The sequence below is a fragment of the Salmo salar genome, chromosome 17, assembly GCF_965601325.2.
Source record: "Salmo salar chromosome 17, fSalSal1, whole genome shotgun sequence".
Lineage (NCBI taxonomy): Eukaryota > Metazoa > Chordata > Actinopteri > Salmoniformes > Salmonidae > Salmo > Salmo salar.
In genome coordinates, this window is record NC_138307.1 from 63,691,766 (window position 1) to 63,708,794 (window position 17,029).

Below are 17,029 nucleotides of genomic sequence, written 5' to 3' on the forward strand. Positions count from 1 at the left end.
TGTCTAGCTGTCTCGACTGTTCCGGCAGGAGAGTTTGGCCATGGCGCACCTGTGGTAGAACCTCCTCTTTTCCTTGGTCCTCCATGGCCATCAAAGCCACCTCCTCCTCTCTTCCATGGTACTTTTTCAACAGGTTTTTGTGATTGAGTTGGACCTTCTTCCTCTTGTCGGGTTGTTTGATGAGGTAATTGACCGGTGAGACCCTTTTCATTACCTCGTAGGGCCCCCTCCACTGCGCCAGCGGTGTTCAGCTGTGGGCACGAGCACCATCACTTTCTCTCCCACGGAGAACCCACGGGATGTCGCGGACTTATCATAGGCCCAGCCTTGGGTCCTTTGCGCCTTCTCCATATGCTCCTTTACTATGGGCCACACTGCCAACAGGCGGTCTCTCATCAGGGTAACATGTTCTATTGTGGATCGAAAGGGACATGGTTGGGTCTCCCAGGTCTCCTTGGCTAAGTCGAGGATCCCCCTGTGTCTAGTGGAAGAATCTTGATTTACTCACTTATCCTTGTGTCACTCGTCCACCTATTGCCCACATTCTCCACCAATGTGATCGGACCAAGTCATTTGGTGTCACTCTAAAGCGGAAAGGTGGAATAAACGAGTCAAGAGTAGGTTTTCTTGATTCAACACAGTTCTCTATTGAGGGATTTCTAACAATACAAACACTCCAACACAGTCAATGAGAATCTCCAAAGGAACAACATACATCTTCTTCTTTAGATGACACAGGATCACATTACGATTATCTTCAAACTATAACAATAATCACATATTCATCACTGTCTTAATGGATCTTCTTGGAAAGCACCTCTCTCTGTAGCCATTCTCCAGAGATAATTTATCTTCCTCCCCTCTTGCTGGTTCCATCCTCTCTCTTGTAGGGGAAAGAGAATATCTCATTAGTACCGTCAGCTGTGCTTAATTGCCTCTGGTTACCTTGTCTCACATGCCTTGTTGGGCTACTATCCATGAGCCCAGCCTGCCCTCTGGTGGTCCTTCCACAAGTACTTAAATAAAAATACATGAAAGTCCTACTTTAGTCATTTTTTGGTGTATCTGTACAACTTTTACTTCACTACATTTCTAAAGAAAATAATGTATTTTTTACTCCATACATTTTCCCTAACACCCAAAAGTACTTTTTTTTGTAAATTATGTCTGAGTGTTGGAGTGTGCCCCTGGCTATCCGTAAATAAAAAAACAAGAAAATGGTGCTGTCTGGTTTGCATAGTAGGAATTTGAAATTATTTATACTTTTACTTTTGATACTTAAGTATATTTAAAACCACACAGCACTAGTGGACTGCCACTGAAGAGGTGCTCCACTATGCAGGACTGCTACTCTGTTCCTGACTGAGTTCAGCTCCCTCCTCTCCTGTGTCTCTGATCAAACACACTGGGACTCTGTGGGCCATAATTACAATACATGAAACCCAACATCCTTTCTACATTTTAAGATTTAATTTAATTGATCCTTTATTTACATGAGAAGTCACATTGAGATCTACATGTTTTTCAAGTGAGCCCTGGCCAAGAGAGCAGCATCCATACAGTGTACACATGAGACACAACACCACAACATAACAATGAATGGAAGTTAAAACTGTGCAAACTGCGTAAAAGAGTAGGTTTAAAAACATGTGCAGTCATTGGTCAGCAGTCCTCAAATCCAGGATTTAAAATCAATAATCTGAGTATGATGATCTAATTTGAAGTGCATACATTTCATTTCACGCATTTTTTTTTTGTACTGGCACCCTGTGGGAATTGAACCCACAACCCTGGTGTTGCACACACCATGCTCTACCAACTGAGCCACAGGGAAGACCCCTTCCTCTTCTTCTGTGGACTTTATATGTCGGTTGGCAACCAACTTTAAGGTAGATTACCACCCCCAACTGGACTGGAGTGTGGATTTAAGTTCATCTTTTGTGGGTATATACGCCTAAAATCCAATGAAAAAATGGGAGAGGCGGGACCTGCAGCGCGTCATGTGTAAAAAATAGACCCAAGTTCTATTTTAACGCCTGGCTAGCCGCCAGTTTAGAGAGCAATAGATAAAAAAATATTATTTCGTTTTATTTAGCCTAGATAACTGTTTGTACAGTATTGTCACGTCCTGACCAGTATAGGGGTTATTTGTTATTGTAGTTTGGTCAGGACGTGGCAGGGGGTATTTGGTTTATGTGGTTCGGGGTGTGTGTCTATGTAGAGGGGTGTTTGATTGAAGTATTCCGGGGTTTTTGGGCACTGTTCTATGTTAAGTGTATTTCTATGTTTTATTTTATACGTGTTTGTTTTGGTTTACCTTTTATGTCCAAATAAAAGAAGATGAGTGCACATATTCCTGCTGCGTTTTGTTCCGCACTACCCTACGACAACCGTGACAAGTATGTTGAATTTGGTGTCTATTTCAGAATTTATGTAATTTTTCAAGGATGAGCACAAGATCATTTAAAGGAGAGAGGATCACTATAATTCTGGCAATGTGGAGAAGTGCAGCTATAGTGAGGGGTAACTTACTGGTTTGGTTAGGGCCAGCATGAGGGATACATTTTATCCAGTGTCGGTGAGTGTAGCTGTTAAGTTAAGTTTGAGCGTCTTATATCAATGATATAATCATTAACCAGATTAACCCGGATACCAGATTTTGACGAGTGATAACTCAGTTCTAGAATGTTGTCATTAATGAGAATGAATCTAAAAGTCTATTGACATTCAGACTTGACTTTGTTTAGACATCCAGCCTGTATTGTAGTTTCATTACCAGAGACAAATCTTCAAAGGCACAGTATTTATTTATTCAGAGTGGTACATGCATTCACACAGTCTTGATTTATAGAATCCTTCCAACTATACGATTGATATGTCATATGATAAAATCCCAAGTTATCAATTAAAAGTTTATGGAACAACTGCACTTGGCCTCGTGAAAATGACAGGTTATTAAATATTCTACAGCTGTAATGTCATCAATCACATCAAACATATATAGCACGTTTACAACATATCAAGCACATTTCTCATAACTAATGCATTTCAAGGTGTTCAAAGTCATGCATTGAAAGGCATATGGCACTTAACATCCTTCCGCTTGGCAGGTCTCATTAGCTGACTAAGGCAGCCTTTCATAAAGTATGGGTCACTACACAAAGTGGGTCGCGACGTGTCAGAGTAAATGTATAATTATTTAATTGATTTGGCCAAGTGCAACTGCGCTCACTGTTTAGCAGCGGCATCTCAACTCAGTTTGGCAGGTGTGCGAGTGGGAGGAAGATGTGTGCCTAGTTTACCGGATCTTTTGTCTGTAGTTTTCTTGAAGACCACTCCGAGACCCACAAGCTACAGCTCTGTTTTCAGCAGCAGATGATGTGCTGTCAGCCGCTGACTTGTCATTCCCACTCGCCATCACTTACCGCTGTTATCAAATTGGCTCAAGCTAGCCACAAGTTCTGACTGAGCTCAATCGTCATGAAATACAGCGATGAGTTTCTCTCTTGGTTTTGTACAAACTTTGAGAAATAACGAGGATCGCCCGCAACGTGTTTTGTGCGGGGAAGTGCTTAGTAATGAGTCTCTCAAAACGAACATATTTAAACGACACGTCTTGACCAAACATCCACAGCATGACGGTAAACCCAGAACAGGGCAGAATGCTTCAGGAAACAGTGCTTCGACAGTGGAAGAGTAAGTCAATTAGCAAGGCATTGTTGTCATTTTATAACAGATGATGAGCACCATCTCTCATAGAAGTAGATGTGAGTTTCTCTTTCAAACGATCCCCTCATACTCAGCTAATAGCTAACGTTACCCAAAGCAAGCTAGCAAGATACTGATAGTGAAACCCTAAGTAACAGTACAGATGAAGATGAAAAATTATCAGGCCTACTGTACATCTTACTGTAGAAATTATTGTTGAAAACAAGTCTAGGTTGGAACTGTTGCTGTTAAAATACAAGTAATCTTTTTTATTCTAAATAAAATGATTTAAAACATCACACAGATGTAGACATAACACACACAGCTGATAAGATAAATCAAGAGTAGTTCATATTTAGATTTTTTTTTTTTATTAAACGATAGTTTGTAGGTGGTATTTAACCAGAGGCTTTCTCTGCCCCTCTAACAGGCATTCAAAGGGAACAGAGCTATCCTCAAAGCCTCATACCAGGTGAACCTAAATATAGCCAAGGCAAAGAAGCCCCACATTATAGGAGAGGATCTCATCAAACCCTGCCTGAGGGATGTCTGTGTATCTCTGAGTGAGGAGGCAGCAAAAAAAGTGGACTCAGTCCCACTTTCCAATGACACAGTGGGCAAAAGAATAAGAGATGTCAGTTGACATACAAGCATCTGTGATCGATGAGATGAATCAGCACAATAAATTATCTCTTCAATTAGATAAGTCAGTAGATGTGGCTGAAATTCTGCAGTTGATGGTATATGCAAGATGCGTATTTGAGGATAATATCCAGGAGGAATTTATTTTCTGTGACCATCTACAAACAACAACAAGGGGAGATTACATTTTTAGGGTGGTAGACACTCATTTGAAAGACTTGCAAATAGACTGGGCAAATTGTGCTGGGATTTGCACAGATGGTGCAAGATGCATGACTGGGTGCAACTCCGGATTCATAGCTCATGTCCGCAGAGTGGTGTGAAACTGACACATTGTATTCTGCACAGGGAGTCTTTGGCCAGCAAAGCATTACAACCTAACCAAGGGGCTGTTTTCGACTCAGTCTTAAAGATGGTGAATCTGATCACGAAGAGACCTCTTCAAACAAGGCTGTTCCGCGAGCTTTGCAATGAGATGGGAGCAGACCATGAGCACCTGCTCTTTCATTGTGTCCAGGGGGAGGGTCCTGGAGAGGCTCTGGGAACTGAGAGGAGGTTCTGGCCTATCTGGAGAAAGAGGACAGCGACCTTGCAGACCTCTTCCATGACAAACTGTGGTTGGCTAGGCTGGCTTACCTGGTTGACATTTTCAGAAGGCTCAATGAGCTAAACACAAGCCTCCAGGGCAAGGAATCAACCATTTTGGAGCTTGAAGATGGCACCAGAGGATTCACTGCACACCTAGGATTGTGGCAGTCACAGCTGAAGGCTGGCGCATATGGCATGTTCTCTGTTCTGTCAGCTCACATGCAGCAGATAGATTCCCCCCTATGTGAAGCTGTGAAGAAGGTCATGGCTGAGCACATGGCCAGCCTGCAGCAGAACTTTGACCGGTACTTTCCTAACCCACAGAGATCTCAAAAACTTCAATGGGTGAGGTATCCCTTTCAAGCAGTGTCCTCATCAGACCTAGGACTAAGTCTGCCAGAGATGGAGGCCTTAGTGACACTACAAGCAAGCAATGGCAGCAAGATGCTTTTCGAGGCAAACACACTCACACAGTTCTGGGTTGTTCATCTACAGCAGGAAGGGGTTTCCTGCCTGGCTGGGAAAGCAGTAGATGTTCTGATCCAGTTTGGCACCACATACCTATACGAGTCAGGGTTCTCAACTCTGGCGTTCTTAAAAAACAAGTACAGAAACAGACTCAATGCTTAACATGACCTCAGGGTGGCACTGTCAAACTGAGCCCAGAATAGACCTGCTTGTTGAAAACTTCAACCAGCCACTCCTCTCATTAAGAGTGTGTGTGTGCTGGTATACATCTGTGTGATGTGATCATTCAGTTTATTCCAGTTAAGAATATAAGTTATTTATTGTATTTTAATAGCAACAGTTCCAACCTATACTTTTTTTCAACAATAATTTCTACAGTGAGATGTACAGTAGGCCTGATCATTTTTTATCTGTTCTGTTACTCAGGGTTGCAATATCAAAAACTGAGCCTGTGTGTGTTCTGTTCACAGGAGGTTGGTGGCATCTTAATTGGGGAGGACAGGCTCATGGTAATGGCTGGAGTGGAATTGTATCAAAATCATCAATCACATGGTTTCCAGGTGTTTGATGCCATTCCATTTGCTCCGTTCCAGACATTATTTTGAACTTTCCTCCTCATCATCCTCTTGTGGTTCTGTTATAAATCTGTGATGTGATTAGTCAGTTTATTCCCGTTCAGAATGAATTAAGTTATTGTATTTTAACAGCAACAGTTCCAACATAGACAGTTATTAATGGGGAAAGATAAACATGAAAAAATATTTATGAGTATTTCATTGTTTTTTCTTTTTTTCTTTCTATATTGCATTTGTTTTAGGCATAAGGGCAATGAAATGTACCGATATGTAGGTATAGTTTTATGTTTTCATAAGCTTGGGTCCCAGGAAAACACAGCATTTCTAATTTGAGTCCCAGGCGGATAAGTTTAAGAACCCCTGGACTAGGGGATTCTCTCTACCACATGCGAATGCTTCCGTGGAGCTGAAAAGTGTAGCCATGCAGCCTATTTTGGCGGTTCACAATATCGGCCGTACGGATGTGGAATTCGAGTGGAGGAAGCCAGCCGTGCCCAACCAGGTGCTTTCAGTGGAGGACCTGTACCCGGCCTAAGACTACAACCCTCTGTCCTGAGAGCCCACAGAGGAGGATCTTCAGTGGCTAAGGAACCATCTCCAGGACAGGTTCAGTGGAATGGCATGTCTCCTTGAACCTGTCCCAGAACAACCACTACATTTTCTGTCATCCTTGTCTGTACTAGACAAGGAATAATTTAAACTCAATATCGATATCTTGGACTCTCAACAATGTGATGATCACACCATCCTTAATTAAGCTACATTTGTTTTAAAAGTTGTCCACATATATTACAAGTATCAGAGATTCAAGATAGTCATATAGCCTTCTCTACCTCTAACCTGCTGGGAACACAGTGAACATCTGGTGACAGTGCTGCTCTATTCTGGGACAAGCAGAACCACCCAGCCCTGTCTATGTAAATCTCAGTTTTACTCCCACAGCTACCAGTCTAGCAGTTAAACAATTTCACAGCCTGAAATTCCCTGGACTGGGCCAGATGTGAGTGGACTGATTTGAATCTTCATGGTGGATTCAGGGAGGAAGACATATATGCCATCATGCAATTAATGACAGCTACAATTGTTATTATACTTTATGTAGATAGTGTATATAGCTCCTCCCACCAGTAGTGTACATGTGTCTGATGTTTGAGTCCTGCATCATGTCTCATTCACAGATCTAACAGTCACTAACCTGCTCATTAAAAATCGTGTATGTAATGTTAGAAGGTCACATCAATATTTGGTTGTGAGGTACATATGGGAACTTGTTTTACAGGGCTAAAATTAAGAAATATTTATTTAACATCCCCTTTTTGTACTTCTTATGGACTGTAATTGTGGAGTTATGACTGGTATTGTTTTTAAATCTTCTAACCAGTCACAACCACAGAGATCCTACTAAATTCCTATTATATTAAATAGTTATAATATGACATTCTATGATCACAACCATGATGATGATGAATGTCATATGATCTGAATGATTGTGTCCTAGCTATATTGTCACATGGCACAGTTTAGTGACCACTGTTCCATGTCACTGTCTGTCCCCCTCAGCACCTGCAGTAGGTTCCAGCTGTAGCAGTACAGTCACTGTGCAGTCTGACTGAGGGAGGTTTTTGTACGGCTCTGTATCACTGTGTGAACACTGGACCACTGTGTCTACTCTGACAGTAGTAATCTCCTGCATCTTCAGCCTGGACTCCACTGATGGTCAGAGTGAAGTCCTTATGAGATCCACTGCCACTGAATCTTGATGGAATCCCAGACTGAAGTCTGTTTGAAGAGTGCATCAGGAGTGTAGGAGCTCCTCCAGGTTTCTGTTGGTACCAGGCCATACAGGTGTAATCCCCAGCACAAGCATCTACTACATTTGAACTGGTTTTACAGTTTATAACAACTGTCTGTCCTTGGAGAACAGCTTTCACTGCAGGAGTCTGAGTCACAGTGACCTGTCCTCTGGATTCTGAAACAGAGATATTTAAATACATTTTTATTGAACTGCGTTTGTTTTGTCGACATTTTCATGAATCTGAGTCTGTTGAGGCAGAGGTAATTTAGATGTAATATTTCAATAAGAAAAATAATTTGAAGATCATGAAATTCAATAGTTTTACCCTGTATTAAGAACATCAATATCCACAAGAAGCTCATGATCAAAGTCGTTGTTGAAGTTCTGTTGTCATGAAGGACAGCTCTCAGTCATGAAGTGTTAAACTCACAGGGATATAAACACTCCCAGAGCACTGAAGCATGTGCTGTCTATGCAAAGTGTTCTATGTAAATAGTCTTCCTGGTAAGGATGATACTAATTATACAGATTATATTATCATATTTGCAAAACATAATAACGTAAATATATAATGATTTGCGTTCTTCAATGGATTTACTCATAACCCAGGACTATCAGTCCCTTTTGTATTATACTAGTTACTTCAGTACTACCAGTACATAATGTATTATACTAGTTACTTCATTACTACCAGTACATAATGTACAGTTGTGGCCAAGAGTTTTGAGAGTGACACAAATATACATTCTCACAAAGTGTCAAAGGCTTTTATTGACAATTACATGAAGTTGATGCAAAGAGTCAATATTTGCAGTGTTGACCCTTCTTTTTCAAGACCTCTGCAATCCGCCCTGGCATGCTGTCAATTAACTTCTGGGCCACATCCTGACTGATGGCAGCCCATTCTTGCATAATCAATGCTTGGAGTTTGTCAGAATTTGTGGGTTTTTGTTTGTCCACCCGCCTCTTGAGGATTGACCACAAGTTCTCAATTGGATTAAGGTCTGGGGAGTTTCCTGGCCATGGACCCAAAATATGAATGTTTTGTTCCCCGAGCCACTTAGTTATCACTTTTGCCTTATTGCAAGGTGCTCCATCATGCTGGAAAAGGCATTGTTCGTCACCAAACTGTTCCTGGATGGTTGGGAGAAGTTGCTCTCGGAGGATGTGTTGGTTCCATTCTTTATTCATGGCTGTGTTCTTAAAATTGTTAGGGAGCCCACTCCCTTGGCTGAGAACAAACCCCACACATGAATGGTCTCAGGATGCTTTACTGTTGGCATGACACAGGACTGATGTTTTTTTTCCAGATGCCCCAAACAATCGGAAAGGAGATTTATCATAGAAAATGACTTTTCCCCAGTCCTCAGCAGTCCAATCCCTGTACCTTTTGCAGAATATCAGTCTGTCCCTGATATTTTTCCTTCTTGACACCAGGCCATCCTCCAAAAGTCTTCGCCTCACTGTGCATGCAGGTGCACTCACACCTGCCTGCTGCCATTCCTGAGCAAGCTCTGTACTGGTGGTGCCCCGATCCCGCAGCTGAATCAACTTTAGGAGAGGGTCCTGGCGCTTGCTGGACTTTCTTGGGCGCCCTGAAGCCTTCACAACAATTGAACCGCTCTCCTTGAAGTTCTTGATGATCCGATAAATGGTTGATTTAGGTGAAATCTTACTAGCAGCAATATCCTTGCCTGTGAAGCCCTTTTTGTGCAAAGCAATGATGACGGCACATGTTTCCTTGCAGGTAACCATGGGTGACAGAGGAAGAACAATGATTCCAAGCACCACCCTCCTTTTGAAGCTTCCAGTCTGTTATTCGAACTCAATTAGCATGACAGAGTGATCTCCAGCCTTGTCCTCGTCAACACTCACACCTGTGTTAATGAGAGAATCACTGACATGATGTCAGCTGGTCCTTTTGTGGCAGGGCTGAAATGGAGTGGAAATGTTTTTTTGGGATTCATTTGCATGGCAAAGAGGGACTTTGCAATTAATTGCAATTCATCTGATCACTCTTCATAACATTCTGGAGTATATGCAAATTGCCATCATATAAACTGAGGCAGCAGATTTTGTGAAAATTAATATTTGTATCATTCTCAAAACTTTTGGCCACAACTGTATTATACTAGTACTTCAGGACTATCATTCCCTATGATATTATACTAGTACTTCAGTACAATCAGTCCCTATTGTATTATACTAGTACTTCAGGACTATCAGTCCCTATGATATTATACTAGTACTTCAGTACTATCAGTCCCTATGATATACTAGTACTTCAGTACTATCAGTCCCTATGATATTATACTAGTACGGAAGTACTATCAGTCCCTATTGTATTATACTAGTACTTCAGTACTATCAGGGTGGTACTGAGAGTGCACTGTGTGTGAAGGTGCTCACTCTTGTGTGAAGGAGGTTTTTGTACGGAGACTTCACCAGAATTAATCACTGTGGTACACTTTTGGAAGTGGCACAAAACTGGTGTTGAAAAGTAAGTCCATTTTTGTCTTTCTCTCATAAAACTAAATGTAATCATGCTATTGAACAACGTTATGAGATGCTATCATCTTCTCCAGAGGAAAGCCTTCTAGGCTATATATTTTTAGAGATTTCTGTGGACAGATTGGATGATTTTTAGAGGGCAGAGTCACTGAAGTGAGAGAATTATTATTTGGTAATAAAACCATAAGTATTCTAACGTGCAATTTAAAAAGGGCACATTTTGATGTACAGTATTGCATGTCAGGTCATTGTTCTGTCAAGATGTAGCAACTACTATTTCTATAATATAAGCAGCACTTTGTATTGTATTCACAGTAGATGTTAACACTGACATGGTTTCAAGGGGAACCTCATCTATAGTTTTGAATAGTATTTTGAGGTAATTTGTGGCTTTTATCTCAGAGTAGATTTGACATAAATTGATATTTCATGTCTTATTTAAAATTGTGAATATTAAATGATTCTGTACCCAGACTATATGAAAGGGATTTTTAGTCGAGGACTAGGCTTCATCTGTTTCCAGGAAATCCCCTCCTAGTGTTTTGTTGCTCTTGGTGTGCTAAACTGTAGAGCATTTATCTGATGGATTGTTTATCTAAAAATCCATCCAGAGTTTTTTTTGCCATTATCTTCATAGATTCAGTGTTTCAGTGTTGTCGGTTGTTCTCTGTACTGTAGCTAGTTGTTCATCCTGTGTGTATTGTTGATCTGAAATGGTTTTGTTCACTGATAAGTTTCTCCTCTCCTAATGTTATAGAGTAGTAGTAGTAACTGACCCTCTCCTCTCCTAATGTTATAGAGTAGTAGTAGTAACTGACCCTCTCTTCTACTAATGTTATAGAGTAGTAGTAGTAACTGACCCTCTCCTCTCCTAATGTTATAGAGTAGTAGTAGTAACTGACCCTCTCCTCTCCTAATGTTATAGAGTAGTAGTAGTAACTGACCCTCTCCTCTCCTAATGTTATAGAGTAGTAGTAGTAACTGACCCTCTCCTCTCCTAATGTTATAGAGTAGTAGTAGTAGTAGTAACTGACCCTCTCCTCTCCTAATGTTATAGAGTAGTAGTAGTAACTGACCCTCTCCTCTCCTAATGTTATATAGTAGTAGTAGTAACTGACCCTCTCCTCTCCTAATGTTATAGAGTAGTAGTAGTAACTGATCTTCTCCTCTCCTAATGTTATATAGTAGTAGTAGCTGACCCTCTCCTCTTTTCCAGCTGGTCCCTCTGTCAGGCCCACAGTGTCTCTGCTCCCCCCGTCCTCTGAGCAGCTCTCCGGGGGCTCGGCCACACTGGCCTGCCTGCTGAGTGGCTACTCCCCCCAGGGGGCGATGGTGAGCTGGGAGGTAGACAGGGCGGAAGTGAAGGAGGGGGTCCTGACCACCACAGAAGAAGAGAAGGGTGGCCGCTACAGTCGCAGCAGCACCCTGACCCTGAGCAAGGCACGCTGGGAAGAGGGAGAGGTCTACACCTGCAGGGTCGCCCACGACGACACCAGTGATTCGGCCGCCTTCCGGAAAAGTCACTGTAGTGTCTAGAAGCCATTGTAGGGGGCTAGAGAGTCCCCACATGGTGCAAGTGAAAGAAACATTAGTGTTTAAGAGCTGAATGTTACAGTAGAATAGTGAATAATATCAGTAGTGCTGTGTGCTAAATGAACTATTTTGAGATTTAGTTGTACATGTCTTCTTGCCTTTGAGTTCAAATAAAGCTTGTTTTGATTAAAAAATAACCGCAAGAGTTTATTTAATCATGATTCCAATGATCTCTATCTCATGAATAGGCAGAACATTTCATACTTATTTATATCAATCAGCTTCTTTCATAATTTAGCATTGTTGCATATAGCTACTCTCATGTTTTCAAACAGAATTAAAAGTGTATCTGATCCAACAAATACTCTGCATTCATTTCTACAACTGAATGATCATGTTATACTGTAGCATCAATACCAGTGATAATGATTAGTGATGTTTGATAATAAACCTCTAAGATCTGCTCTCAGAACTCTCACTTCTAAATAGTTACTTTTCATAACATATGTATATTTACAATATTTATCATATTAGATGTTTTAGCAATGGTTTTCAACAATGTGTATTCTACACTTCATTATTTCCCCTGGTCTTCTCTACCTCCAACACTCTGGGAACAGAGTGAACATCTGGTGACAGTGCTGTTCTATTCTGGGACAAGCAGAACCACTCAGCCCTGTCTATGTAAACCTCAGTTTCACTCCCACAGGTACCAGTCTAACAGTTGAACAGTTTCACAGACTGAAATAGCCTGGACTGGGCCAGATTTGAGGGATTGGCTGGTTTTAACCTCTATGGTGGATGCAGGAAGTGAAACATAACATATATGCCATAATGTAATTAATGACAGATGATGAGTATTATACTTCATGTAGATAGTGTATATAGTGTAGATGTGTAGTGTAGATATTGTAGATATTGTAGATAGTGTAGTGTATATGTGTGTTATGGTTCAGTCCAGCATCAGGTCTCAATCACAGGTCTAGCAGTCAGTAACCTACTCAGGACAAAAAGTTTATACTTTGCCGTAGATTAACACATCCACTTACATCAGACATTTGATATGGGAACTTGTTCTGGGGGGCTGAAGTGGTTATAACTTTGAATTCATGTTGAGGTCATAACACCTTTTGTTTGGCTTCTCATGTGGACTGGTAATGGCTCACATTTGATCGATGTACCTACATTGACCAGCAGACAAATGACAACTATCGTCTACACATGACTATGTCTTGTTGACTGTACAGAGCTGGGTAAAAAAGTGTTCCAGTTCTCTGGCTCTTTCACTTGGAAGGAGCTTCAAAGGGACATGAAATTGCAGGAGCTTGTCTCTTTGACTGACTACTGTAGCGAGGGTAAAAACTATGGTGGACAATGAAGTGGGGGGCTGTCAATGTTTTAACCCCTAAATGCACCACATCTCCCCAAATAATGATTGTCTTCTCAATTTGTAAATTGATGTTTTTAGTCTGTAGTGCTTTGTGTTTTATGTTGTAATTGTGTGTAAAACTTTGTGATGCTATTTTGACCAGGTCTCTCGTAAAATATATGTTTAATCTCAGAGACTAGCCTGAATAAAGGTAAAATTAAATAAAACATGGGTTTCAAAACATCTAACTTTTATAATTGAACTTTCAGGTCATGACAAACATAACTAGTCACAACCTTGATAACGATGATGATGATGATGATGGGGAACATGTGATCTGAATGATGCTTTCTAAACATATTCAAAGTTGACCTCCTCTACTGATCAGTGTTCCATGTCACTGTCTCTTCCCCCTCAGCACCTGCAGTAGGTCCCAGCTGTAGCAGTACAGTCACTGTGCAGTCTGACTGAGGGAGGTTTTTGTACGGCTCTGTATCACTGTGTGAACACATCACCACTGTGGTAACTCTGACAGTAGTAATCTCCTGCATCTTCAGCCTGGACTCCACTGATGGTCAGAGTGAAGTCACTCCTAGATCCACTGCCACTAAATCTAGATGGAGTCCCAGAGAAGAGGATACTTCCATAGTAGACCAGTAGTTTATGAGTTTCTCCAGGTTTCTGTTGATACCAGGCTAAACATGGTTTACCTGTACTCCGACAGTTTGGATACACATCACTGCTGGTTTTACAGTTCAGAGAAACTGTCTGTCCTGGGAGAACAGTTTTCACTGCAGGAGTCTGAGTCAGAGTCAGAAAGAGTTCATTATAATCTGATGATCTTGCTCCCACAATTTTGTTACCTAATGATCATTGAAGTCCATATCAATATGTCAATAAATTAAGTGAATAAAAAGTGTATAAATAAAATGGACATTATTGATTTAAGGGATATAACATGTGATTGCTATCAATCTTGTTTAGCAAGACAATAACATAAGGAGTACTGTAGAAAATATTTATTTCTCCCGCCCCCCTTTCCTAAATTCGTCTGGGCATGGACTCTACAAGGTGTCGAAAGTGTTCCACAGGGATGTTGGCTCATGTTGACTCCTATGCTTCCCACAGTTGTGTCAAGTTGGCTGGATGTCCTTCGAGTGGTGGACCATTATTGATACACATTGGACAATGTTCAGGGTGGAAAACCCAGCAGCGTTGCAGTTCTGGCACCTACAGTACTACCATACCACGTTCAAAGGCACTTAAATGATGTCTCAATTGTCTCAAGGATTAAAAATCTATATTTAACCTGTGTCCTCCCCTTTAATCTACAGTACACTGATTAAAGTAACAAGCAACATCAATAAGGGATCATAGCTTGCACATGGATTTACCTGGTCAGTGTTCTTAATGTTTTGTATACTCAATGTGTATACTTCTGTCTGTTTTCTAGTGTTCATGGTAGCCCAGCGATTAAGATTTTTGGGCTAGTAACCAAAGGTTTTCTGGTTTGAATCTCAGATCAGACTAGGTGAAATAATCTTTCGTTGTTCCTTTGAATGAGGCACTTAACCCTAATTTCTCCAGAGTTGCCCTCAATATGGGCTGATACCTGGCTGTGGGTGGCATATGCAAAAAAAAAACGAATTTCCTGTGTATAATACACCCTTCTACATTGGTGAAATAAGACAAATGTCTCCCAGTGATCATTGGTAATGTGTTGACCCCTGTTTTAACCTTAGGTAGTCTGTACCTGCGGCCAGAGCGAAGGAGCTGGAATTCGGGGTGGAGTGGATGGAAAGAGTCAACCGCTATTTTATTCACCTTCTGGAGGGCTCTGCTTAGGTAGAGAGATGACAGTTCTTGCTTATGCTGCCCCATCATTTTCCAGTAAAGTCCTGAGGAAACAGTTTTCACTGTAAGAGTCTGAGTCACAGTTATCTGTCTTCTGGATTCTGAAAAAGATACATTTAAGAACTCATTATTTATGTGATAACATTTGGACATGTTGTCTAAATCTCAAATTTCCTCAATTTCAGGCAAAATAAAGATGAAACATTTTAAGAAAGTGATTTTGACCAAGAAATGTGTAAAATCTTACTTTGAATAAAGAACATCAATATTCACACAAAACTCATGATCAAATCAAATAAAATGTTATTTGTCACATGCGCCGAATACAACAGGTGTTACAGTGAAATGCTTACTTACAAGCCCTTAACCAACAATGCAGTTTTAAGAAAAATAGAAAAAAAGAAAGAACTAAAAGTAACAAATAATTAACCTCTCTGGGCAACAGCCAGTGTAATCCAGTGGAGCGATTTTCAAATACCTTAAAAATCCTATTACTTCAATTTCTCAAACATATGACTATTTTACAGCTATTTAAAGACAAGACTCTCGTTAATCTAACCACACTGTCCGATTTCAAAAAGGCTTTACAACGAAAGCAAAACATTAGATTATGTCAGCAGAGTACCAAGCCAGAAATAATCAGACACCCATTTTTCAAGCTAGCATATAATGTCACAAAAACCCAGAAGACAGCTAAATGCAGCACTAACCTTTGATGATCTTCATCAGATGACAACCCTAGGACATTATGTTATACAATACATGCATGTTTTGTTCAATCAAGTTCATATTTATATCAAAAACCAGCTTTTTACATTAGCATGTGACGTTCAGAACTAGCATACCCCCCGCAAACTTCCAGCGAATTCACTAACAATTTACTAAATTACTCACGATAAACGTTCACAAAAAGCATAACAATTATTTTAAGAATTATAGATACAGAACTCCTCTATGCACTCGATATGTCCGATTTTAAAATAGCTTTTTGGTGAAAGCACATTTTGCAATATTCTAAGTACATAGCCCAGCCATCACGGGCTAGCTATTTAGACACCCGGCAAGTTTAGCACTCACCAATATCAGATTTACTATTACAAAAGTTTGATTACCTTTTGTTGTCTTCGTCAGAATGCACTCCCAGGACTGCTACTTCAATAACAAATGTTGGTTTGGTCCAAAATAATCCATCGTTATATCCGAATAGCGGCGTTTTGTTCGTGCGTTCCAGAAACTATCCGAAATGGTAAATCAGGGTCGCGTGCATGGCGCAATTCGTGACAAAAAAAATCTAAATATTCCATTACCGTACTTCGAAGCATGTCAACCGCTGTTTAAAATCCATTTTTATGCAATTTTTCTCGTAAAAAAGCGATAATATTCCGACCGGGATTGTCCATTTAGCTAAACAGAGGAAAGAAAACAAAGCTTTCGGTCGACGCGGGCACGAGCCTGAGTCTCACAGTACTGTAACCAGCCACTACCCAAACGCGCTACTTTGTTTCAGCCAGAGCCTGCAAAGCCACGATTCAGCATTTTGCCGCCTTCTAAGAGCCTATGGCAGCCGTAGGAAGTGTCACGGTACAGCTAAGATCCTCACTCTTCAATAAACAGAGACAAGAAGAACGACACCTTGTCAGACAGGCCACTTCCTGCATGAAATCTTCTCAGGTTTCTGCCTGCCATATGAGTTCTGTTATACTCACAGACACCATTCAAACAGTTTTAGAAACTTTAGGGTGTTTTCTATCCAAAGCCAATTATATGCATATTCTAGTTACTGGGCCGGAGTAGTAACCAGATTAAATCGGGTACGTTTTTTATCCAGCCGTGTCAATACTGCCCCCTAGCCCTAACAGGTTTTAAAGAGCAGCAGTAAAATAACAATAGTGAGGCTATATACAGGGGGCACCGGTTTGTCGAGGTAATTGAGGTAATATGTAGGTAGAGTAATTAAAGTGACTATGCATAGATAATAAACAGAGA

The 17,029-nt window shown here is 40.8% G+C and overlaps 1 long non-coding RNA gene across 1 annotated transcript; it reads left to right on the plus strand.

The window, feature by feature from the left end:
• Positions 1-9,883: 9,883 nt before the first annotated feature.
• LOC145861413 (uncharacterized) lies at positions 9,884-12,017 on the plus strand. The gene is made up of 2 exons (XR_014381199.1): positions 9,884-10,276; positions 11,504-12,017. It is a non-coding gene; the product is annotated as an uncharacterized LOC145861413 (long non-coding RNA).
• Positions 12,018-17,029: the final 5,012 nt, after the last annotated feature.